General features: G+C 36.7%; 1 long non-coding RNA gene across 1 annotated transcript in view; it reads right to left on the bottom strand.

Moving 5' to 3' along the window:
* Positions 1 to 255: 255 nt before the first annotated feature.
* The window catches only part of LOC123651626, a 46,271-nt gene continuing 19,904 nt past the window's right edge, over positions 256 to 26,622 (bottom strand). The window contains exons 3-4 of the long non-coding RNA XR_006740465.1: positions 2,383 to 2,462; positions 256 to 1,199 (exon numbers count right to left, since the gene is read on the bottom strand). This is a non-coding gene — a long non-coding RNA (uncharacterized LOC123651626). The remainder of the gene's footprint in view (positions 1,200 to 2,382; positions 2,463 to 26,622) is intronic.

Below are 26,622 nucleotides of genomic sequence, written 5' to 3'. Positions count from 1 at the left end.
TAATCAGATCTTTAACTAAGAAGTTAAAGTAGAAAAATATTTTATGCCAAATTATGAATCATTATTTTTTTTATTTTTTGCAAGTACTGTTCTAGACTATGAATCTTTTAAAAAAAATATTTTTATTGATTTTTTACAGAGAGAAAGAGAGAGGGATAGAGAGTTAGAAATATCGATGAGAGAGAAACATCGATTAGCTGCCTCTTGCTCACTCCCTACTGGGGATGTGCCCGCAACCAAGGTCCATGCCCTTGACTGGAATCGAACCTGGGATCCTTGAGTCCGCAGGCCAGCACTCTATCCACTGAGCCAAACCGGTTTTGACTGAATCTTTTATTTAGGGATCTTAAAGCAAATGTACTTGTTTGGCATAATTTCTTTATACTGTAAGGTTGTTTTTTTAAGTCCATATTTAACTGCTAGGAGACAGGCCCAGGATGCTTTTAACATTAATCTCCCATTTCTCTCACTTCTCTATAGTGATGTGTGTGATTAAATATGTGCCATTTCTTTATCCCCTTGTCTACTGATAGGCACTTAGATTATTTCCCTATCTTGGCTATTGGAAACAACACTGCAATGAACGTAGGGATGTATATGCACATATCTTTTTGGCTTAGTATATATTTTTTTCCAGATATATATACCCAGAAGGGGAGTTGCTGGGTCAAAAGGTAGTTCTATTTTTATTTTACTTTTTTAATTTTGAGGAACCTTTGTAGTGGGAATGCACCAATCTGCATTCCCACTAACAGTGCACAAAGGTACCCCTTGTTCCTCATCCTCACCAAAACTTGTTGCTTGTTGATTTATTGATGTTAACCATTCTGACAGGTGTGAGCTGAAATAAATTAAGGCTTTTCCTTCCCATCTGCTCCCCCTGCCCACATCCCCAAGCACACACTGACATTATTACCTCTGCACTTCTTCTTGATGGTTGTCCCTCCTACTTCTCAGAGTAGTGGTCAGAAAGTTCCATGGTCAAAGGGAGTTGAGGCCAGATAGAAATGTAAAGGAACAAGTTCATGCCAATACAGCTTGCACAAGGGTATGCCCTAAAAGTTTGAGGTGGTTCAGGAAAAGGTTGCTGATGGTTCCTTTTCATCTTCCCTTGACAATCAAATTTATTATTTCTTCTTGAGACGTTTGGTAGAGATGGAAGATGAGGAAGTTGGGTCACAAATGTGTGAATACTGTACCTGTGAACCGCAAAGCACACTCAATTCACAACTATTGATCTAAAAATAAAATAGGAATGATCCGAATGTAGCTTAATATAGGCTATAATCTAGATTTCTTTTTATTTCAGTCTTTGGCTACCAGTGATTCTTTTGCCTTTCCCTTAGGGAGTAGGGAAGAAAAGACAGGAATTCATACATTTCAGAGATAGACTGATACAACATGATCTCACTAAAATGTGGCATTAATTAAATTGATTAAAAAATTAATTAATGAACAAAATTGAATTGGAAGCATGGACACATGAAACAGACTGGCCAGAGGAGAGGGCCGGGGGGTGAAGGTAAAGAAGGTGAAGGGATGAGTGAAAGAACATATATACATACCCCATGGACACGGACAGTAGTTTGGTAAAGACCAAGGGAGAGAGATGAATAATGGTGGGCAAAGAGGGGGAGAGTGAGACATCTGCAATTATGTCACCATTAAAAATACCAATTAAAAAGAATCTGTATAGCCGAGACCAGTTTGGCTCAATGGATAGAGCGTCGGCTTGGGGACTGAAAGGAACCGGGTTCGATTCCAGTCAAGGGCATGTACCTTGGTTGCGGGCACATCCCCAGTGGGGGGTGTGCAAGAGGCAGCTGGTCGATGACTCGCTCTCTCTCATCGATGTTTCTAGCTGTCTATCTCTCTCCCTTCCTCTCTGTACAAAATCAATAAAATATATAAAAATAAAAAAAATAAAAAAATAAAAATAAAAAGAATCTGTATAACATTTAAACACAGTGCTATCAGGCCTGTGATAGCCATCTCCATGTGCTGTCATAAGTAGCTAATGTTGCCTTGGTAACACTACAATGGCAAACAAAGATGTTTTCTGAGAGGCTAGAGGAAATGTGGCTTTCATGCTATCTCACACCCTCCTGTTCCCAACCCTTATCATGGATAAAACATATATATTATTTTTCCTTTTGCTATGATTTTCACCCTTGAGTAGAATGAAGTGAGCCACTATTTTTCTAGTCTGTTTATTTTTATGTTCTACATTATGCAAAAGTTGGAAATTTTTGTATGATACTGCATATTGAATTCTATAATCGCCTGATGTGTGGCATTGCTGAGAACACACGAGGGGAAATGCTGTTGTGTGAAGTCTCAGGGATATGACAGTCCTGACAAGATGAGCTTGAACGAGCTTACCTCATGTGCTCACACAGCCCAGCCCAGCACTGCAGCACAGGCAGATGAGGAATGGCTCTCTTGAGGCAAACTTGGAGCTGCTGTAATCAGAATGCAAAAAGGAAATTTGGAGCATTTTAAAGCACTGTTTAACCAGTGAAATAATGTGATGTGAAGAATGATGAAAGATAGGCAAACATGGGTTTCTACAACTTCTCTGAAAGCTCCACTTGAAGGTTACAAATCATTATTGTTTTGTAAAGGAAAATATGTAGTATATTAAAGTTTAACTGGGAAAGGCAGATGGAAGGAAATATAACATGCCCAAGAGAGCATTCATTAAAATGTTTAATGATGAACTGTGGATGCTTTTCATGAGACAGTGACACTTATTCTAATATACAGAGACAAAAAAAAAAAAAATCCCCAAAGGCAATGTTTCTTGACATAGCGGCAATAGTTCTCACTTAAGAAGTACTAACTATGAATGGAAGCTTTAAAAAAAAAAGGAATAAAAATAAGATATAAATGTATGTGTTTTTTTTTAAAATATATTTTTATTGATTTTTTTACAGAGAGGAAGGGAGAGGGATAGAGAGCTAGAAACGTCGATGAGAGAGAAACATCGACCAGCTGCCTCTTGTACACTCCCCACTGAGAATGTGCCCACAACCAAGGTACATGCCCTTGATTGGAATCGAACTCGGGACCTTTCAGTCCACAGATCAGCGCTCTACCACTAAGCCAAACTGGCTTCGGCTAAATGTATGTTTTTAATAGCTTTCTTGTTTCCTGTTTTCTAGGGGAAAATCAGATGTTTGATAAGATCCATGGTCAAATTTTGATTGGGAAACAATGGTTGGGACATAGGATTTGGGTGGAGAAAAGCCTGAATGATCCTCATTTTACGAGTCTGGGTCAAAGCCTGTGAATTTAGAGAAAATGTCAAGGAGGGAAGGAACTGGCAACTGTTGTTACAGAAATACTTCTACCCAGAATAAAGTCAATTTCTCTGTTTGCTGAACCATAACTTACAAAAGCAACATTCAGTGTTTATAAGCTCTGTTTCTCAGTCAATGTACTGAGAGCAAGCTTTATGATTCTGAAGACAGAAACAGAGAAAAAGATTCACTTTTGGCACCTAAAAACACATGTCCCTCGTTAACTCAACTGAGACTGCCTGCCAAATAACAGAACTCTCCGTCTATGGAGACTGAAAGGTTGTGGAAAAAATAATATAGTGATGGGCAGCAATGATAGCAGAGGGGAAAGGAGGGGGTCCATGGAGATGAGAAGGGATAAGGGAAAAGGGAGACAAGAAATTAATGGTTTCAAAATTTCTTGTTTGTTCCTTCATCTGTCTCCTCTCCACCTATCACCTCATGATCCCTGTAGGTCTATAGATAAAGTACCTTAATTTGTGAGCATCTGTTCACCTGATTTGAATTCCAACTCTCTAGGGGGAATTTGGGATGCAATGAACTTAAAATGAGTTGCAGAACCATTAGTCACAGCAGAGGTTGGGAGGGGGTCTCTTGCCTGAGGTGCTGCTTGGAAAATGACCTCTGGCACTCCTGGCTTTCCTAATTAAATGCTATCAATCCTGCAGATGGTAAAATGGTATATGTATTTTGTTTACCATTAGCGAGAGAGCTTTCAATAGAGAGGTGCAATAAGAATGACATTCGTTGACAAAAGAGAGGGTCCCACTGGAATCTGTAAACTTTAACCAAAATAAATAGTACCTGACAATAATTTTTAAAAGGCTATATGAATCTTAGACTTATGCTAAAAGATTGAAAATCCTAAAAAGAAACATGCTTTTTAAGATATTTAAAGGGAGGAAAGGTTTTCTAGTTCAGCTCTAAACTCCCATTCTCCTCCATAATCTGTGAATTTAGCAAAAGCCAAAATTTCCTAAAATTTTCAGGAAAAAAATAAAAGCTCATAATTCAGATACGATATAATTCATTAGCCCAAATTAGACATTTTCAAAACTGCAAGGAGGCATTTAAAATAATTAAATTAAAACAACATACATAACTTAGGACTGTCCTAAGAAAACTGGACAACTTGAAGTATCAGCCAACCTACCTATACCTTCATCCTATAGAAGAACATACACAATTAGTTCTGGTACCATTGCTGCAAATGTTTCTACAGATTGGAAGAGAGGCTGTCATGTTTTTACTCATTGTCTAACTGTGTCCCCACATTTTTGGGTCAGAAATTTGAGGTCCTGAACAGTTAAGCAGCTTTCCCATGGTCTCACTGGAACCTGTGCACCTTGTTGCTTAGACGTATTCTTCCCATAGCACCTAGATTCTCAGGAATATTTCCTATTGCCTTCCTGATACTAATGACAACTACTAGTATAGCTCTAACAGTCCCCAGGGACACAGTTTCAAGAATGTAATTTCTTTTCCATAGAATCCTCTGCTTATAAATTACAGAGTGATATTCAACTATGAAGTTATTTATTTATTTATTTATTTATTTATTTATTTATTTATTTATTGTTACTAGGAGATTAAACTAAACATACCCTTCAATACACCCATGAAGATGGAGCCTTTGAACAAACCAAAATTAAGGAATTGTGGCTGTCAATTCATTATTGTTTCCAGGTGGTGTTTTCCTTTTGTACCTCCTCTTCTTAAATGGAATTTAATTTTGTTAGTGTGGAGAAAAAGGAATGATGATCTAACATTTTTCTCTCTGGACTTACCAACTTCCTCCCCTAGAAGCAAATACTAAGAATGACTTCTGAGGTACAGAGAGGCCAACTAGCAGTAGAAGTACACGGGGAGATGCTTCTCAGTCTTGGGGGACAGATTTATATCAGCACAGAGGTTTGAAAGCATTCAGGTGAGTATTAAAAATAAAGAATTTTTCCAGGATGTGATAGGTGGAGTTTTGTTTTAGGAAATGGTCCTGAAGAACCCTGGGTAATGCATTAAGTAGCTAGACTTTATTCTATGTCCAGTGAGGAATGACTGAAGGATTTCAAGTAGAGATGTATACTAGATATCGGTTAAGAATAGACTCAGGTGACTTTGAAAAACCTAGATGTAGGCGAGGGCAGTATACTGCAACATAATGCCTGAAGACCAGCTAAGATGCTCTTGCAAATGCTTGAATAAGGGAGGACAGAGCTGGGCTAAAAATTTTACTGGGAAGATTGATAAAAACTTGTCAGTTATTAAATCAATGGGACTAGATTTTTTTTTTTTTTTTTTTTTTACAAAATCCAAATAACTAGTGAAACTATATTGAACTACTTAAGGGAGGACTGGGTCATGAAAAATAGGAGAGAACAACTAACAAATTTCTTGGTATGGAAACAGGGTAATTGATGGCATCTTTAGCAGTAAGATTTACTGGAGAAAGGAGTATTAGTTGGGCATTAGTAGAGGTAATGAGTTACATATAAATAGATTTCTTTTATGTGTTATGGGACATACGACATAGATGTCTAAAACCAATAAGAATCATCTCCATCCTTTTTTAAAAATGAAGATACTAAGATTTAGAGCACGTGTCAAACACAAGGCCCGCGGGCCAAATCCGTCCCGCCAGGTCTTGCAATGTGGCCCGCACCGCGCTGTCATCACTGCACTCCGCTGCATTTCCATCACAATGACAGTTTATGACTGTTCAGTAAACCATTCGGCCCGCGATTTAGGCTGGATTTTAGATTTTGGCCCCTTCTCTGATTGAGTTCGACACCCCTAATTTAGAGGAATGAAGTGAATTTAGACTGATTGCCAAAAATTATACAGAAGAATTAAAACACCCATTCCCGAGATTCAGTCCAGAGTTTTGCTGGGAGCTTCTCTGTGCCAAAACGTACCATATCTTGCCCTTGTTTATTTGGTTGGTTAAAAGGAACATTGGTTGAGTTAATAACATTTTAGTTTCTGGAAAGACTTTGCCGGAATGTTGCCTTTTCCTCAGTTATTGCCTTGTAGGCTAGCTGTGTGTCAGTATTAATCATCTGTATTAAGACTTTGCAGATATTCTGCTTTGAGAGCAGAGTTCCATAAAGAAGATGACACATTTCTGTGATGTCACAGGTTCCTTTCCTGAGAGGGTTTTCTAAAGGCTCTAATAATATTCAGTCTGGATGTCCCCATTTCCTCTTTTTGTTTTATTCTGAACAGCTGTGCTGGAAGCAAGCAGAGGAAGTAACCAAAACTGGATGTGATTAGAATGGCTCTTGAACTTCTCTTTCCAGCATCTGTCTTGCTAAGGGGCAATTCCAGCAGGAGGCAACCTCACAAACAGCCTTTGTCTGAGCTAACAGCGTGTTTTCTTATGAGAAATGTCCCTTTTCTCAATGTGTGGTTTCAAAACTGTTGGTGATTAAAAGAGGAAGTGTTTGACCCTCACTGGAGTGCGTTAATGGTGGCGATGTCACCCGTTCCTCAGAGTGAAGGCAAATGTTTGTGAAAGGAGGTCGATATTGAGAGAGTTCTTTTAGGATTACATAAAAATATCATTAACAAAATATTAATTTTGTTCTAAAAGAAACAAAAAGCCCATGGTTTGTTGTCCAGGCTTCAGGGAGAGCTATCTATGGGACTTTACAGAATATTGCTCACAGGTTTCTAATGTCTATGAATTCAACATGATATTTATGTAAAGTTATGGCAACTCAAAGCAATTTCTTTGGTTATTTTGTTGTTTGAAGGTTATTAGAAGATGGTAACATCCTGGGGTATTAGGTTGAATTTTAGTCAGTGGTCTACATTTTCACAATACCATTTTTGTAAATATCAAAGCATTTTCCAGACTTTGAAATTGATGTCTTACAGTGGTTTTGCTCAGTTTGGGTTAGCCAGACACAACTCCCACCTTTTAAGATGCTAATTGTGACCTTTTTCTGGTAAGTTTCATCACCTCTGGCCACTTATACTCAATTGCTGCTTAGACAAGAAAATGTGTGTTGTTGGTGTTTTTGTTGCTGCTGTTGTTGTTCTTATTTGATTTTGTTTTATTGATTGTGGTGAAGGCAAAGCTAGATGTCTATGTTTATTTAATCCAGGGGTGGGGAATATCTGGCCCATGGGTCATATCATTTGGTCAGGCCCTGCCGAGGCAACCAAAGTGGGATTCAAAATTCAATAAATCTAGGAGTTTTTTGTTGTTGTTTGTTTGTTTGTTTGTTTTTGTTTGTTTTCTCATACCAATGTAATTTTTAAGTTGATAATTTTGTATGGCCTGAGAATGATGTTATAAATATCCAAATGGCCCTTGGCAGAAAAAACATTTTTTTTTTAATGGATTAAATAAATCATTGCCTTGTTGTCTGTTGTCTTTGAAAAAATTCTGTACCTAACCACTCCCCACCAAACACACATACACATGCATATCTATCAAGAGGCATGTCTCTACTTCAGGGGATATAGCCTTTTTTTTTTTTTTTTTAACATAGTCTTATCCTCTAACAAATTCTCTAACTTGAGCCACACAGGTCATTAGTTCCATGATTACTAGTCAGTGAAGTTTCCCACGATCTGTTTCAGGACCCAGTGGTGAGGATGGTGACCCTGTACTATCCCCACTGTGAGTGACATGATTGCTGAAATGTGCACCAGTGGCTTTAATCTCCTTGATCACATGAAGGAAGGGAAGTGGGGGGTGGGGAGGAGTTCTGGGACTAATTCCCATAGAAGTTTTTCTTGTTTGGTTGCTGGAGCACTATAAGGCAAATGCTCCTCCTTCTTTTAGAAATCCCAGCTGCAGAGGGAGTTGCTGACCACAACAGAGGCTGTTGCCAAAACACTCTTGGAGTGCTGCTATGGCCCAGAGAAAGTTGCAAATAAGCAGAAGTTCTCAGAAAAGTAAAAAAAAGAAAACTAAGCTTATGGTAACATTTTAACCTTAAAAAAAAAAAAGGACTTTTATCTACAGTTACTACGTCAATATAAACAGTTTGTGGGTTTAGGGACTAATTCTGCATTATTGTTCATATTGTTCTTTACCCCAATCTTCATCATTATCCCAGCATCATTCAAGGTCATGACTGCCTCTTGAAGCAGTACATTGATACATCCAGCCACATGCTTTGTTCCTCTCTGTTGCCATACTTCATTCCCAGCCTGGGATTCATTATATGTTTAGAGTCACAGGAAACTGAAAACAACAGGTGTGAAGGAATTTTCCCAAAGAAAATAAATATCTAAATGAACAAAACAAAGACATAGAACAGGTGGGATAAATAGTAAGAAATAAGTAATATAGTCAATTTAAAGTTTATGTGGAGATATAAATAGCTAAAATAATTTTGAAAAAGAATAAAGTGGGAAGAATCATCCCTGATTTCAAGACTTGATATATGGCTATAATAATCAAGACTGTGAGGTGTTGGTAGAGACATATACATTTAGATTACTGGGACAGAATAGAGAACCCAGCAATAGCTCCACATAACTATAACCAACTGACTTTTTTTTTTCCCCCAAGATGAAAAATGGGTATCCATAGCCTGATCTACTCCAAATAAAAAAGAATCTAAACCTCATGCGAAAAATAACTCAAAATGAATCTTAGATTTAAATGTAAAACATAGACCTATAAAGCTGGGATGGGAGAAAGTGGGATAAAATCTTCAGAACTTGAGGGCTGGTGAAGAATTCTTATACATGACATCAAAAGCAAGATTCATGAAATAAATATATTGATAAATTGGACTTCATCAAAGTTTAAAACTTTTACTGCATGAAACACCATGTGCAGAGGATGAAAAACACACACCCTGTAAACTGGGAGAAAATATTTGCAGACCATATTTTAAAGAACTCATAGAATGTAGAAGAATGCTGAACCTCAACAGTAAAACATTTCACTTAGAAAACAGGCAAACGATTTAAAGTGCCATTTCACTAAAGAGAATATGTGAGTGGCAAATAAGCACATGAAAGATGTTTAGCCATTAAGTACAAATTAAGACCAAGGTGAAACATAACTATATACCTATTAGAATTGCTAACATTAAAAAATAGTGACAATACCAAATGTTGGCATGTATATAGAACTTACATACATGGGATTGTAATATGGTAAAGCCACTATGGACAAGATTGTGGCAGTATTTTCTTTTAAATATATTTTTATTGATTTTTTACAGAGAGGAGGGAAGAGAGATAGAGAGCTAGAAACGTAGATGAGAGAGAAACACCAACCAGCTGCCTCTTGCACACCCCCTGCTGGGGATGTGCCCGCAACTTATGTACATGCCCCTGACTGGAATCGAAGCTGGGACCTTTCAGTCCGCAGACTGATGCTCTACCACTGAGCCAAACAGGTTTCGGCAGTATTTTTTTTTTTTTTTAATTAAAAACACTTACTACAAATGGTATCTGTTGTATTGCTGAGCATTTATCCTGGAGAAATAAAAATGTATTTCCACTCAAACATATATACTTAATTGTTCTTAGCAGTTTGGTTTGTAAGAGCTCCAAACTGGAAACAACCAAAATATCTCTGCATAAGGTGAATGGTTAAACAACCTGTGGTCCAACCATACAATGGGATACTAAAATACAAAACAGAAGAAAATATTGATACATGCAACAACTTATATGGATCAAGGAAATTATGCTTATTGAAAAAATCTCAGAAAATTGCATACAGTATATGTGCATTTGTAGAACATTGTCTAACTGACAAAATTATGAAGATGGAAAACAGACCATTGGTTACCATGGGATAGGATTGATGGAGTGAGGGGTGGTTTTGACTGTAAAGAGGAGGCCTTTGACTATGAAGGAAACCTTTGTAGTGATGGAAGAGTGCTGTGTTTTTATTGCAATTGTAGGTTTACTAACCTGCACACCTGATAATTACGATGTCAAATTCCTGGTTTGAATATTGCACTATTAGTGTAAAAGATGTAAATGGAATAAAAGATACAAAAGTCCTTTCTGTATTATCATTTTAACTTTCTGTGAATCTATAATGGTTTCAAAATGTAAAGTTTTTAAGAAATGCACAAATCTATCAGTAATTACATTAAATGTAAATGGATTAAATGTTCCAATTATATGACAAAGATTATCAAACTAGATTTTGGTTCTTTAAAGACAAATATTGTATACAAGAGATATTTTTAAAAAATATTAGTATACAGAAAGTTTGACTACAAAAGGATGGAATTATTAACCTAAGAAATATGGTATAACTAGATAAATATCAAACAGGGTAAGTTGAAGCAAACATAGCTTATGAACAATCATATGATTTAGATCTGTCATCTTTAGTATTTTTCTGGTGTTATAGAATTAGCCAGATCATAATATTACTGTGACTGAGATAAAAAACAAAATAAATTCATGACTCACTAATGAAGGAATAGAAACATCTCATGAATAGACACATAGCATGTAATTATTTACTTTAACATCTACTTAATTTTTAAGTAACTTATAAAAAATTGTTAGTGCATTCTTGTGGTTTATCCCATGACTATTTCAGAACACTCTACTCAAGTTATTCCATACGCGCTGTTTTGTTTTGTTTTATCATTAAGTTTGCTTGTTTTTTTCTTCCATTTTAGTAGTATATGTGTTTTGATTTCATAAATATATGTATTATTCTTTTTCTTCACTCTCCTGGCATCATAAAACTATTCAGAAAATATTTTTTTTTGCAGAAAATAGCAATGCTATTAAAATGCAGAAAGTAAATGGACCTCTCTCAGAAGGGGAGTATATACTGAGCATCTAGAGAAGGAACTAACAATCATTTTGTAAGTTAAAAATCAGCTTATTCCACTTAAATCTTTCTCATGGATAAACTTTTTTTTCTTTGAGAAACTCTTCAATGATCCCCTCATGAAGAAACTTCATTTGAAAATCACAGCACTAAAAATTCCTCTGAGATTTAGATGCCATTTAACTTTATACTGCTTGAATACTACCGTGTTTCCCCGAAAATAAGACATCCTCCAAAAATAAGACCTACTTACAGGTTTCCTACTGAGTGAAATATAAGGCATCCCCCCAAAAATAAGGCCCCCCTTGGCTAAACATGAGAGATTTGGTCCACTGATTCTGAAAGAAATGGAGTCACAAGAAATTCACCAGGAAATTCAGGAATTTGATTGTTATGAGATGTTCCAGAAGATGATGACATGATTGTCATTGAGTAAATGAGTAAATTCTTGATACTGTAGGATTCACAGTTTGTCTGGTTTGTGTTGACAACTACCGTACTACCGTACTGTATACAGATAATAAATTTCCTTTATTTTCATTTAATAATAAATGTGTACCGTATTCTTCTTCATGGAAAAATAAGACATCCTCTGAAAATAAGACCTAGTGCATCTTTGGGAACAAAAATTAATATAAGACACTGTCTTATTTTCGGGGAAACAGGGTAAAAGCTGCCTACTCAACTCAGGGGCAAAGTGTTTACTATTATTATCATGAATAACTGCAAGATAATGATTAATCAGATTATTTTATATTCATACTAGTAGCCCTGTGCATGAATCCATGTGCCAGTAGCTTGCTGCCACTTGCTTCAACTGGCCATCCACCCACTGCTGCTCCTACCTCTCTGCTGCTCCTAGCTCACTGTTCCACCCTTCCGGAGCTCTCTGCCCGCTGCCTCCCACTCCTGGAGTCCCCCCTGCCCCCTCCCCCCTATAGCTTGCTGCTCTGTCCCCCTCCTATAGCTCTCTGCTGCCCACTTATAGTTCACTGTTCCACCCTTCTGCAGATCAATGATCCAGTCGTTATGCCTCAGGGCGTAATAGATAATTAGCAAATTCCTCTCTTATTATATAGGATAACATCTTATATTTCACAAGACAGTTCTCATAATCAGTTTTATATTTGACCTTTGCAATTGTGCTATGAGTTATTCAGGGCAGAAAAGGAAACTGAGGCTCAGTGGAGGGGGTTACAAGCCTAACCCCAAACCCACACAACCATTCAGTGGTGGAGCTTGGTCTCAAACAGTCTTCAGAACTTCCAGTCCAGACCTACTGTTACCTTGTCATGCTGCCTTCCCTGCTTTATTGATAGAAGTGCACTGAACCTTGCTGCTGCGGAAGGTTTACCTCAGGAAGTGTTGCACACTCCTCCCTTTGTCCGTCCTCTTCCTTATCTATGCACGTGCCTCAGGCTTCCCTTTCCATGGAGCCTGTCTAGTGCATGGGAACCAGGCTGCTGTAATCTGTCTGCTGTGAATTTGTCTTTCTCCAGCAAATGTATATGATTATTTCTGCACCAGCATGTGGTTCCACAGCAAATTCATGGCAGGCTATTCACTGGTTATCTTTGCCTCAGTTGAAGCCAAAGTGGTTCAAGTCCAAATCAGGTAGAAGTCAGTGCCAAGTATAGCCCACAGGAGAAGCTTTAACTTGAAAATAAAATTGGCCATGTTATCAGCATTGAATATTCTGATAACATTTCAATGATGGGATACAATTAAAGACTGCTAAAGAACAAAAATGAAAACAAAATGTTGGTTTTAGTTTCAATAAAAAAATACAAGTATATTTGGATTCACATCATAGTCTAGTTTTTAATTTCATCACCATAAATGAAAAACAGGACTATAAGGATGTTAAGAGCCAATGAAAACAAGCCAAAAAAAAGTGGGAAGAGAGTGGAAGGAATGTACAATAGAAAAATTGTATGCACAGGGTCTGAAGAACAGCCATCTTCAGAAAAGCTGTTTGTGACTAGGGAAGATGGAGTCTGCCATCACATGCATCTCAACAATCCTTGTGCATTCAGAGCCGGGCGCCTGCCTTGAAATGAGCTTGAGTTTCATAATGACCAGGATGGAGCGCAGCTATTTCTGGATGATGGGATTCATCTGGCATGGCAGGGCGGCCTTGTGCACACAAAAACACTTAAAGTCATTTTTCCTCTGTCTAATTTATACATTAAAAATAAACTGCCTTAGAAGGCTTTGCTTTTTTGGATGACTTTTGGAGTGTCTGCTGTTTTAACCCTGGCGCAGTAGAGTCTGCTCTGTTGTACACAATCAGCCTTTGATATCCTTAGAACTTAGACAAAGTCAATCTGAGAACTCCAAAGAAGACAGGCAGAGAAGACATTTAAGAAAGTAGGGAACAAGTTTTAATAAAATATGTTGAGATGTTTTTGAAGGGGAATTTGGAAAGGAAGGAGATTTGGTTGTGGGAGTATGAGGGAGAGTGGCTTAGACTAACCACTGCCCAGATCCCTTTCTTTGCTTGGACATTGTTTCTCAAATTTCAGTCACATGTTCTTGATTTTTTTTCCCAATATCAACCTTCAACTGTTCAATTTTTATTTAAGTTATTTCTCTTAAACAATTTTTTCTGTCATGTCATAAATTGAAAATCAATAATACTGGCTTAAATAGAAATGTGTAAAAGAAAATATAACAATTTTATTCAATGTTAGCAATATACTGTTGTTTGCCCTAAATTCTAAGCTTGAAGACTTACCTTTTTGTTATCACTGGAAAGAGAGATTAATGGGTGCTGGAGAAGCTTTAAAGTTAGGTCATCATCATACTGATTTTTTCCCTTTGATGTAGTAGGTCAGTTTAAAGGGAAATTGAAAATTAAATAACAGTGTTCTTATTTTGTGAATAAATAGTACTGCTACTGTTTTATTTTATTTTATTATTTGGTCTTTGTTTTAGTTGCAAGCAACAAAAATCAATACCAGGAGTACATGGAATACATGATGTAAACAGATCACTGTAAAGTCATTTCCAAATACCATTACAGTACTTGGGTGAATCAGCTCCATCCTCTACCCTTCCCCACACACAATTTCCATCTCAGTGGTAAAAATTCAAAAATCCAAAACAGGAAGCCTTATTGGTTTACTAATACAGCATGTCTCCATTCCTTGAATGGTGAGGACTTGGAGATTGATCAACAATTCCACAGAATGTATGTGATGGGAGTAAGATAAATAAGTTAATGTGTCAATTTTATTGGGCCATGGGATACCAAGATATCTGGTTAAGTATCATTTCTGGGTATGCCTGTGAGGGTGCTTCTAGAAGAGATTAACACTTGAATTGATGGACTAAATGAAGCTAATGACCTTCCTTGATAAGAGTGGGAATCATTGAATCTGATGAGAGTATGAATTGAACAGAAGGATGGAGGAAGGTTAAATTTGCTCCTTGCATGATTGCTTGACATTTATCTTCTCTTGATCTTGGTGCTTATGGTTCTCAGGCCTTCAGACTTGGTTCCATTGGCTTTCCAGCTCTAACAACTTAGAAATAACCACTGGCCTTACTGGGTATTCAGTGTGCAGAATTCTAAGAATCCACAATCATCGGTCTCATAATAAGTGACTTTAGCAAGGTTGATGTCTAAAAGTCAATATATAGGCTGAAGGCATGTGATGGGGGGCGAGAACAGGCTGGGAGAGGTCAATGGAGAAAAAAGAAGACATATGTAATACCTTTAACAATAAAGAATTTAAATAAAAAAATAAAGTAATTATTGATAGATAAAAAAATAACAAAAGTCAATATATAAAAATTAACTTTTCTATATACCAAGAAGAAGCTTTAAAGAAAAAAACAAAACACCTTTTACAATAGACCATATGTATATGTGTATGTATATATATTTGCCAATTTCTAATATATATATATATATATATATATATATATATGTTATTGAGAAAAAGTCAAGAAGTAAACAAATGGAAGGATAAATCATATTTATGGATTAGAAGTCACACTATAAAGACCAGAAAGAGAATAATGTGTATATGGGACTCGATTTATGATAAAATGATACATAGGCTGATGGGGAAGGATGACTTTTCAAAAATGGTATTAGTTTAACTAGATATTGTAACCAAAATACTAAAAATATGAACAAATTCAGAGGAAAAAAGTTAACCCCTATCTTATATCATATACAAAAATTAATTTCACATTTACTGTAGTCCTAAATATGAAACACACTTTGATGCTTCTAGTATGGAATAATTAAGGAATAGATTTTAATGTTCTTGGGATAGAAAAAGTTATTTTAAACAAGACAAAATTTATCAACCAAAAGGGAAATGGTCTCTATATTTAATTAACATAAAATTAGTCATTTTTGTTCATCAAAAGATGCCATTAAGAAACAGAAAAGCAGTACACATAGTGGGGGAGGTACTTGTAATTCAAAGAATAGCAATCTGTTTAGGTTTAGGATATAAATAATAAGAAAGTCTAATAGAACACTGGGCGAGAATCTTGGACAGGCACTTAGAAAATAGATAAGTGGTAATAAACAACTTCCCCAGTAATGAGGAAAATACAAATTAAAATTGCAGTGAATAATATCCAACAACTGGTCAATAGCTAAGCAGATTGCAGTACATTTCTAAAATGAAATACAGCTTAGCAATAAAAAGGAACAAACTACCAACACACATACCAACATGGATGAATTTTAAAAGCATGATGCTACGTAAAAGAATAAAGACACAAAACACTTCATACCAAATGATTCTATTTATGCAAAATTCTAGAAAAGGCAAAATCATTGTGACAGCAGATCAATGGCTACTTAGAAGTGTGAGTCAGGAAGGGAACTGGCTCAAAGGGACATGAGGAAACTTTCTAGGATGTTGGACATACTGTATAACATGATTGTTTACTTTTGTTAAAACTTATTTATGTATCCTATCTAATAAAAGAATAATATGCCAATTGACCATCACTCCAACACACAAGATGGCCACCCATCTGGTCAAAGATGGCTGCACCCATGTGAACACAAGATGGCTGCCACAAGATGTCTGGCAGGGGAGGGCAGTTGGGGTGACCATGCCAGCAGGGGCAATTGGGCTGGCAGGGGAGCAGTTAGGCATTGATCAGGCTGGCAAGGGAGTGGTTAGGGGGTGATCAGGCAGACAGGCAGGTGAGCGGTTGAGAGCCAGAAGTCTTGAATTGTGAGAGGCATGTCTGACTGATTGGGCCTAAATGAACTGGAGAGGTACAGGCTGGGCTGAGGGACACCCCCCACCCCAGGCACAAATTTTGTGCACCAGGCCTCTAGTTCATGCAATAAGAAATTAGAAGCAATGAATTACTGCACCAATATGGATGAATTTTGAAAATAGAATCTTAAAGAAATAATTATACTAAAAATAGGTAAATATAACTCCCAGTGTTCTAAGCCAGAATAGTGGTCACTGTTGGGTGAAGTAAAGGAGATAATGAATTGGGTGGGGGTGGGGTTGTTGTTATGAGAGCTGGCAATGTTTAGTTCTTTACCTGAGTGGTGGGTTTGTGAGTAATCACTTTGTGATGAGTTTCTGATAATTATGACAATTGTCTGGCTATTGAAAAAGTGGGATATAAGGACATTAATAAATAGATAATTTTTTATTCTTTTGAGATAGAAGATACTTGAGAAATATTACTTTTTTTCTTGGGACTAGTTCTCACACAGAGAGAAAACAGAAGGGAAATGGCTTGAAAGGATAATGAATAGTGTGCAATTTCTGAGGAGAGAGGATCTGTAGTCTAATTGAAAGGATTGGCCCCAAATTAATCAAAGGGCAGAGAGAACATGTGCATATGTAAGTTTGTGGGTAGGGAGTAGAGGGAATTCCTGTCTGATAGCTTCTCTTCTCTCTAAATTAGACAAAGGTAAATTCTTGAGAGGAAGGAGAGAACTGAACAGATTGCAACTCGAGAAATGTAGAGATGTTTGAAATATTAATTGCAGAGAGAGGAAGGTCAAATTGACCTGTCAGTGTTATAGACCCAAACCAGTTTGTTGGAATAAGCATATACTTGATGTCTTATGAGAAGAACCTCTATTCTGCACTCAGACTATAGCAGTATATAGTTTGGTCTCTTTAGCAAGATCACTGATCTCAAGGGCCACGTAGGTTATACATGACATTACTATAGCTTTAAGTAAGTAACCACAACTGGTGCTGGGAATAGCTCACAGAGTTGGAGTCACAAATGGGGTCTGTAACTGATATGGGCAAGAAGAAAGAAAAGATCATTTGCCAGTAATAACAGATTTCATGACAATGGGGTATTCTTCAAATATAATGATGGATAAAATTAGAGAAAACATCTTCATACCTGAGTTATTTGTCTAAGTTACAGGATTAAAAACAAAGACCCTTGCCAAAACCGGTTTGGCTCAGTGGATGGAGAGTGGGCCTGCGGACTGAAAGGTCCCGGGTTCGATTCCCATGAAGGGCATGCACCTTGGTTGCGAGCACATCCCCAATAGGGGGTGTGCAAGAGGCAGCTGATCAATGATTCTCTCTCATCGATGTTTCTAACTTTCTATCCATCTCTCTTCCTTTCTGTAAAAAATCAATAAAACATATTTAAAAGAAAAAAAAAAATAAAAGAAAGAAAAGCAAGGATGTGGATGCCATAAGAGTAAGGCTCATGGCACTCCTCTTAAAAAAAAAAAAAAAAAAAAAAAAAAAAAAAAAAAGACCCATAAAAGTACATGGGTATCTAGAAATAGCTAGATATGGATTTTAATTTGCAAAATGTTGATTATACTAATAATTCATTATCTCCTCCTTGAGTTTAGGGTCAGTTTAACAGCATGATCTGCACTTACTTTCTTCTGTGTGTATTTCTCTGGGATTTGCTTTTCTCACTCAGCATTTCATTTCTTTTTAGATCCTTTCAGACTCTAGTACTGGTTCATTCAAATTTTCTGCTAAATAATATTCCATTGTATGAATGTATCACAATTAATTTATTCATTTGTTCCTATTGATGAACAATTTATTTGAAGTATTTATTTTTGTGTGTGTTACAAACAATGTTGCTAGGCCATTTCAGATTATTATTCCATGTTCAAGTACAAGAGTTTCTTCAGATTATGTAGCAAAAAGTACTTTCTGGGTCAGAATGCTATGCACAAATTCAGTTTGATGATAATGCTAATAAATTTTTGTTCAAAGTGAAGTGCCAGTTCATACTCCTCCAACAGCTGGTGAGAGTTGTGCCCTTCTTTGGTTTTGCCAGACATTTTAATGTCTGCAAATGTTGTAGTTAAAAGTAGGATTTTTGTATTTCCTCATTAAGCCAATTAAATTCTAGCTGTATAATCATTGTAAAATCACAAGCTGTAATGCTCCTGCCAGCTCTAATTTCCCCTGATTGCAAATTCTTAGACTATTCAAATAGATAATGTTAGAAAACAAAATACACCCACTTGCTGTGCTCCAACCCTGAAGACATTTAGTTTAACTTGTTCAGGATGTTCACTGGGTTAATGAGCCAGGGTATGAATCAGGCACTTGGGCATCAGTTTTTGAATAAGGAACCCAAGAAGTATGACTATTTTTACACAGGACAGTGAAGTAGGAGTGGAATTACAGTTTGCCTAAAGGCAACAGAATGATTGCAACCGAGTGTTTCATGCTAAACAGATGTTACAGTCACTTGAAATATTGCAATCCACTCTGGGCTTCGTTTTATTTCACATTTCCTATCAGACAGCTGTAATTTGCAGGAGCGGAGGGCAGTTGGATGGGGCTTGAAAACTTGAGAGCTTTGCTTCATCAAATGTTGGTTTAAAAAAAGTCTTTTCTAAGTTTTTTTTTTTTTTATAACACACAATTTTCTCAGATCATTATTATTTTAAAGAGCACTAATTTAATAATCTATTTGTTAAAATGGCAGCCTGTGCTATTCAGACTCACAAGAACATTTACTTTGAGAGCAACACTTCGCCTAATTTTTGGACTTCAAGGAGAAAAAACAATTCCATTTCCATCTGTTACTAGTGCCAAATGGAATTTGTATTAGAAAGTTTCCATATGAATAGTGGGATGGGTATCAACAACTTGGCAGAAGTTGTCTAAAAGAAGCCTACTACTCGATTCAACAAATCTGCGTAGAGATCAGTCAGGGTTGGTACACTTCTCTCTGAAGAGCCAGGTTGTAAATACTTCAGGCTTCGTAGGCTATTCGGTCTCTGCTGTTTGGCATGAGAGCTGCCATAGACATCACATAAACAAATGGGTGTGGCTGTGTTCCAAAAAAACTTGACTCCAAAATCGGGTGATGGGCTGGACTTAGCTTGCAGGTTGTAGTTTGCCAACCCAATTTAGATCGATAAGTAAATGAAATTAAGTGTGAAGCGTAATAAAACGTCTGTTTGCATATTCTTTCTCTGCTTGCCTCTCTGGTATCCCTGTAATATGAGATACTGCCTGCCATCCCTCCTTATCATTTATTCAGAAGATAATTACACTGGGCTTTGTGTTGAGCTCTTGGTACTGCATTTGGAAAGGTTAATGAATTCTCCCAAAGTACATAGTGCATTTCATGGAAGTGTTCATAGGGAAGTTTTGACTGATCAAAATAGTTTATTGATTGATTGGACAGTCCTTCCCTCAGGAGGAAGAAAGGAATGCTTAGCGAGGCTAGTTATAACTACAGATCTGGCAAGTGTTTAAGCTTGTAAACCAAGGGCCTCTAGGAGTGGGCGAGCCTTTCCCCTTGCAGCTGTGGCCTGCTGGCAATCCATGTTCCTCCCACTGCCCACCATGTGCCAGCTCCAGGAGGCAAAGTGCACACGTTGTGACACATTACAAGCTATTCTCCTGTCTCTTACAAAATCGACTGAGCATAGGGTGAGGACCTGCACCAGCAAGTCCTACTTACGGATAATAATTATGGACTTTCATGATGAACCATGATGTGTGTGCTTGGGGTGTGGTATGGAGGGAGAGCAGTGTTTCCTTTCATTTCTCATGAGGCCATTACCTCTTTCCATCTCCGTACTTTTGCTCTAGTGCAAGTTACCTTCCTCTCTCTTAGACTTACAAAATTCTTTCCTGATTATTTCTCTGGGTCTTTTTACCTCATAATAACCTGTTCTCTATGCAGCAGCCAGAGTGACCTTTGAAAATTGCCATTCTTATCATGCCATTGAATGACTTCCTTTTTGTTTTTTTCTTCACACTGCTCTTAGGAGAAAGTCAAAGTCATTATTTTGACTTTCTCTCAAGACTGTGCATGCACTGGCCCCAGGTCCCCTCTGCAACATCACCTAACTCCACTCTCTCCCATGCTCTTGTGTTTCAGTCACATTTGCAGTGTTTAGTTCCTTGAACTAACCCTCCAATACTGGCTCCACCTATGAAACTTTACCCCTTAACAAATGTTATTATACTCTTGATCTTCTTTGTATAGTTTTGATTTCTTAGATTGAAAAAATCTCTAGTTTGCTATAATCTGGTCTATAAAAAGTCATTTTTATAGGGTCACCATTTGTTCTAACCATCATTGTAAGTCTGATATGTTACATATGAAATTTAAAAATTGTTGTTGTTTTTTTGGCAGTAGTCTGAAATGTGAAGAAGAAATTCAGTAATTTTTAATTAACAAGATACATATCCTTAGTTCTATGAAATACCAATTAAAGAGTCCTTGAAACAAGTGTTTCCAATAGCAATGACTTCCAAAATTGGAAAATTTGGAAATTTCCATGATTAATTGGGTTGGAAAAACTACTTTTATGTAAAATATGCAAAGAATTGACTCAAATGTGGGTGTATGTTGATTATGATTTGCATTGTACTTGGCTTAATTCCTTAACCAAGAAACAAACATGTTACCAAACCCCAAACTTCTCCAATCAACAAATGTGGGATTCAGGCTGCCCTGTAGCAGCATTACTTACAAAAGCCAAGACATGAAAAAACAACAAGCCTATGTATTCATCAATGTGATATATACATTACAATTCACCCATAAAAAGAAAGAAAATTCTGCCATTTGTGACAGCATAAATGGACCTTGAAGGCATTATGCTAAGTGAAATGTCAGACAGAGACAGACAAATACTGTATGACCTCATTTACATGTGGAATATTTTTTTTTTTAAAAAGCTGAACTCATAGAAACAGAAAGTAGACTGGTGGTTATCAGGAAGTTGGGGTGGGGGAAATGGGAAGATGTTGGTTAATGGATTCAATTTCCAGTTATAAGATGAATAAGTTCTGAGATCTAACATACAGTAGGTTGGCTATAGTTAACAATAATTTACTATATAGTTTATAATACACTTGGAAGTTGCTGAGAGTATAGATCTTAAATACAGGGGTGAAAAAAAAGTAGATTTACAGTTGGAATGCAATTAAATAATATGATATTTAATAAATAATAATACAAAAATAACTGTGTTTTGCATACTGACAACTGTAAACCTACTTTTTCTTAAGCCTGAATTCTCATCACACACACACACACAAAAGGTAATTATTCAAGGTGACAGATGTTTAACTAACATTATTTTGGTAATCACAATATACGGGTATCAAATTCTCACATTGTATATCTTAAACTTATGTAGTGTTATGTGTTAATTTATCTCAATAAAGCTGGAAAAACAAAAATTTAAAAATCTAAATGGATATGTTTAAACTTATATATATCTTGGATATAATTGCATTGAACTTAACAGTTTCAAGATCTCTACAGAGATTAATTTAAACATCATTAAGAGAAATTATAAATGAATGTATATAATCATATTTTATGTATGAGAATTCTATCTCAAATATATCTACATATTCAAAGAAAGCCAAATGAAAATCTAAGAAGAATAACTTCATGAAAACAGATTAAGTCCAAAATAGATATGTGAAAAAGAAAACCAAGAACAGCAAAGAAAATCTTGAAGAAAGGCTCAAAATTCAAGACTAAAAAATATAAGATCCAGACTCATAAAGAATCGAAAGAATGAGAACTCACTGATGCATGCACAAACTCTTGGTTCATGACTAAAGTGGCTCTGCAGAGCAAGGGAGAAAGAAAAGTATTTTAAATAAGTATGACTTTGATATTAATATAGAAAAAAATAAAATTTAACTATTATTTCAGACACAAACAAAATTAGTTCCACTTGAATTGTAGTCTGATAAGGGTAAGAACTAAACATAATAAAAAAATTAACTTAGGATGATACCTTTCTGTTGTTGGGGCAAAAAGAAAATTCTCAAAATGTAATAAGCATCTAGGGAAAGATTGTTATTTTGTCAACATATTAAAAGTTATAACCTTCATTTAACAAAAGGCACCATTAAATGAGTGAAAAGGTAAATCAAAGAGGTAAGATGATATTTACAACATGTATAATATATAAAAGGATCTTTTTATTTAATAATTTTCTTCAAATCAATAAGGTCAACAATCCAATATAAAATAGACAAGAAACTTGAATATCTTAAAGAAGACATTCAGATGATTGGTAAGTATATGTAACCCCCCAAGCCATCTCCCACCAACTGCATTAGTCTACAGGACACATAAATTTAAACCTCCATGTTTTCTAACTACACACGTAGGAGAGAGTCTTAAAATTAAATAGACTGACCTTACCAAGTGGTCAAGAAGTGGAGCAATGAGAACTGATGGGTTGTAATTTGGTCACCTACTTGGGAAGATTACTTGTCATCATTTACTAATATTAAATAGGCTCATACCCCCACAAACAAGCCCCCCCCCTTTTTTTTTGAATGTCTTCTGCAGAAATGCATCAAAAACATGTACAAGGATATCCATAACAAAATTATTTGTGTAACACCCCCGACTATAACAATCCAAATGCCCATCAAAGGTACAGTGATTAAAATTTTTGTACATTTATAAAGTTGATTACCTTTCAGCAATAAAAATAAAGGAATATATAGATGTATGTATATAAAATGGATGTTTTTTCATAAGCGATGCTCCTATCCATGATGAGTGTAGGGCATGTGGATACTTTACATATGGATAGTAAAAATTCTACTGTAATTTTTAGCAGTAGATGCCAGGAACAAAATCATATGTCTATTCTATTGAACTTACACAATTTTCACAAAGTGACAAAATTAAGCTGGTAGAAATGAGTCATTGTATTACCTTTGAAGAGGGAGGAGTTATTACTGACTCATATGGGGCCATGGAAGGTTTCTGGGGGCTGATAATGTTCTATTTCTCACTTTGTATGCTCATTTTGTGATAACTTTTCAATCTTCACACTTAGGTATCCTCTTTTTTTAGTATTCAGATATATTTAACATTCAAATAGAAATAGAAACAAATATCTGAATTCTAAGTTTTTGTATTTCCCCTATGGGTGTCTAATTGTGTACTAAGTTGATGGAAGTAATTGATTGACCTTGGGTGTTCAGTAAAATGATGGCATGTTTCCTGACATTTATGTTTGAAGGTTAAATTTGAATTGCGATCTGCATCATAAGCTCAAAACACTGAGTGTGTGCTGGTTTTCAATGTTTTTCTATTATTTATGCTATTCTTCTTCTTTTCTATTTCTTTTAATCAATAATTTTATGAAATGATTGACGCAAGGACCTAGAAAATCTTCATGTAAACTGAATTGATGATTCTTGCTTTGCTGTAATAGAGGACATCATTCTTCTTTTATAATGCTAAATGCCAGTCAAAGACAGGAATATTTATACTTTTGAGCACAGCAGTCGGTGCCGTTACAGGTTCAGATTATTCCTCTCATCTCTTAAAGGTTATGATCCGGACACGGGGCTACTTTTAAGGCATACATCATAGTTGACTGTCTGAAGCAATTGCTAAATCAAATAATCATTTTACCACAAATACTTTGAAGCCTTAAAGAAAACTATTCCTTTTATTGCTAAGATAGTTATAATTTAATTATAATTCTAGATCTAAATTAAAAAAAAATAACCCATCCTACATATCCAAATCTCCCAGGGGAAATGATCCTTTATAGTAATTTAAACCAGGTGGATATGTTATCTGGATTGGAAAAAGTTTATTCTATTACAATGCATCTTTGTCAAATTATAATCCTATATAATAAAAAGCTAATCTGCAAATCAATCAAATGACAGATAGACCACACTGCACACTAACCATCAGGAGGCAGACACTCAACACAGGAGTTGCCCCCTGGGAGTTAGTATGCTCCCACAGGGGGAGCACTGCTTAGCCCGAATCCAGGCTCATGGCTAGTGAGTGCAATGGTGGTGTGGGAGCCTCTCCTGCCTCTGCAGCAGCACTAAGGACCCCTTGGGTGGGAGATGCCAGGTTAGATCCACTCCTCAGGGCTCCCAGACTGTGAGAGGGCTCAGGCCAGGCTACTGGATTCCTGCCCCCACATGCCCCTTCTCCCAACCCCTCCCGAGTGCATGAATCGCATGCACTGGGTCTCTAGTAGTTAATATAAGCATCATGTACCCTGTGAACAACTAATAAAATGTTCACTGACTGACCAATCACTGACATAGTAGAATTTCATTTCTTGCATTATCTCGTTATTTCTGGTAGTCTTCAAACTCTTCAAAAAATAAATACATTTTATAATTTCTTAATATATAGTAATTGAAAGCATTTGGGGCTTGTCAGCATGGGGAAAATGTAGGTACAAAAGGCAACGGCCCTGTAGTGTGCTTTTGAGAGTTTTGGGAGTTTTCCAAAATAAACCCAAAATATTAATAAGTTATGATTACTTTACGTTAAAGCAGAGTGCACACAAAAATAGGTAATCATTAAAATGTAAATACTTTATCTCTGAGGGGGTAACATATATGTTTTCCTTTTAACATAAATTCAGATTATAGATTAGGATAACATGAAAATTAAGCCAACGTGAGGACACTTGTTCTGCTGAATTTATACCTTTCACCAGCAGGCACGTGGGGAATGCTCCTGTTCAGGGTGGGTGTAGGACCTCTGGAAACTTTACTTACTCTCTGCTTCTTTGCACTTGTTGGGATCTCAACCAGTGACAGAAGTGAAGTGATAACATATCAACAGATAACATATGAATAGGGAGTATATCCCAAGGCTTTAACCTAGATGACTTTGGCATTGGGCATTTGAGCACACTATACTAAAATGTTTTTGCCACAGTCTCAGTCAGTACTTATCTACTCCTATCCTGAATAATTATAATAAGAGCTGACATATATTGGGTATGTTCAACACACGGAGCACAGTGATAAGCTCTTTATTTTGTCCTATTTAATTCTTAAAAAATATTTTTAATATAATTCTATTGATTTCAGAGAGAAAGGGAGAAGGAGAGAGAGATAAAAACATCAATGATGAGAGAGAATTATTGCTCAACTGCCTCCTGCAGACCCCCTACTGGGGGGTTGAGCACGCAACCCGGGCATGTGCCCTGACCAGGAGTTGAACCATGACCTCCTGTTTCATAGGTCAACACTCAACCACTGAGCCACTCTGGTCAGGCCAGACTGAACCTTTTGAATGCAGGTTATGTGCTTCCTTTTTAATAATCATTAAAATAAAAGTAAACAATCAAGCAAGTTTATTTAAAGTCATCTCACTGATTAGTACCTTCTCACAAAAACTCCTCCAGAAGACACTTTTTTCTTCTCTAGTTTCTTCTCTTTGCTTGACTCACAAGACAAGTCCTCTTCCACCACTATAAGGTTGAAGACCTGAATATTTTCCAGGATTGTTGTTGTTGTTGTTGTTGTTTAAATATATACCTTTTACCTGGCTCAGGGGCTAAAACAGCTCATGTTTGGCAAGTGGAATCCTGCAGAGAGCTCACAGCTTGGTTGTGGTTTATCAGTTATATTCGATCTTATTGGGGCTACCCTAATCTAGGAAACACTTGGCTTATAAAATCTCCCATTGGCTATGGCTTGGCAAAAGACTTACAAGCATCAACCAAATACTGCCTCATTTCCCAGCACCAAGGGGTGACATGGAGGTTGCCTGGGAGTAGGGATCCAGAAGCCTTCCTCTCTCATGCATTTTGAGTAAGGGCAGGGGGAAAGAGAGGCAAAATAGTGGAATGGATAGTACATCTATTCCATTTCATGCTCATCCCAGATGGATAGATGGTCACACCCAGAGTGCTGGTGGCCTTTGTTCTTCAAGCTGGGGAAAAGAAGGCATTTCAGAGGCTGGGACAGCACAGACGTTTCCCGGAAACAGTTGGATTGGCAGGGCTGAGTCGCAGTTATTTAAACACCCAATAGTTACTTAAGTTCCCAGTGATCTGGTTGTGGCCCATTGATGGCTTTTCCACTGGCATGCCTTCTCAAGTAGTGGTTCTCAGAAAAGAGAATTCAAGAGTAATTATATGTTAGAAATATCTGGTTTCACAGTTGGGTGTGATCAGACCTGTGAACTGCACCTTAATCCATTTAACCTCCTTTTTCTCTGGGTTGCATGAAACCATGCTCACTGGAAGAGTCTTTTAAGCCCTTGCCTTTTATTTCCTCACCTTGCTATCATCGGACTGTAGCAATCCTC

Source organism: Pipistrellus kuhlii, unplaced genomic scaffold (genome assembly GCF_014108245.1).
Source record: "Pipistrellus kuhlii isolate mPipKuh1 unplaced genomic scaffold, mPipKuh1.p scaffold_m20_p_7, whole genome shotgun sequence".
Classification (NCBI taxonomy): domain Eukaryota; kingdom Metazoa; phylum Chordata; class Mammalia; order Chiroptera; family Vespertilionidae; genus Pipistrellus; species Pipistrellus kuhlii.
This window is presented reverse-complemented; position numbering and strand designations above follow the sequence as displayed.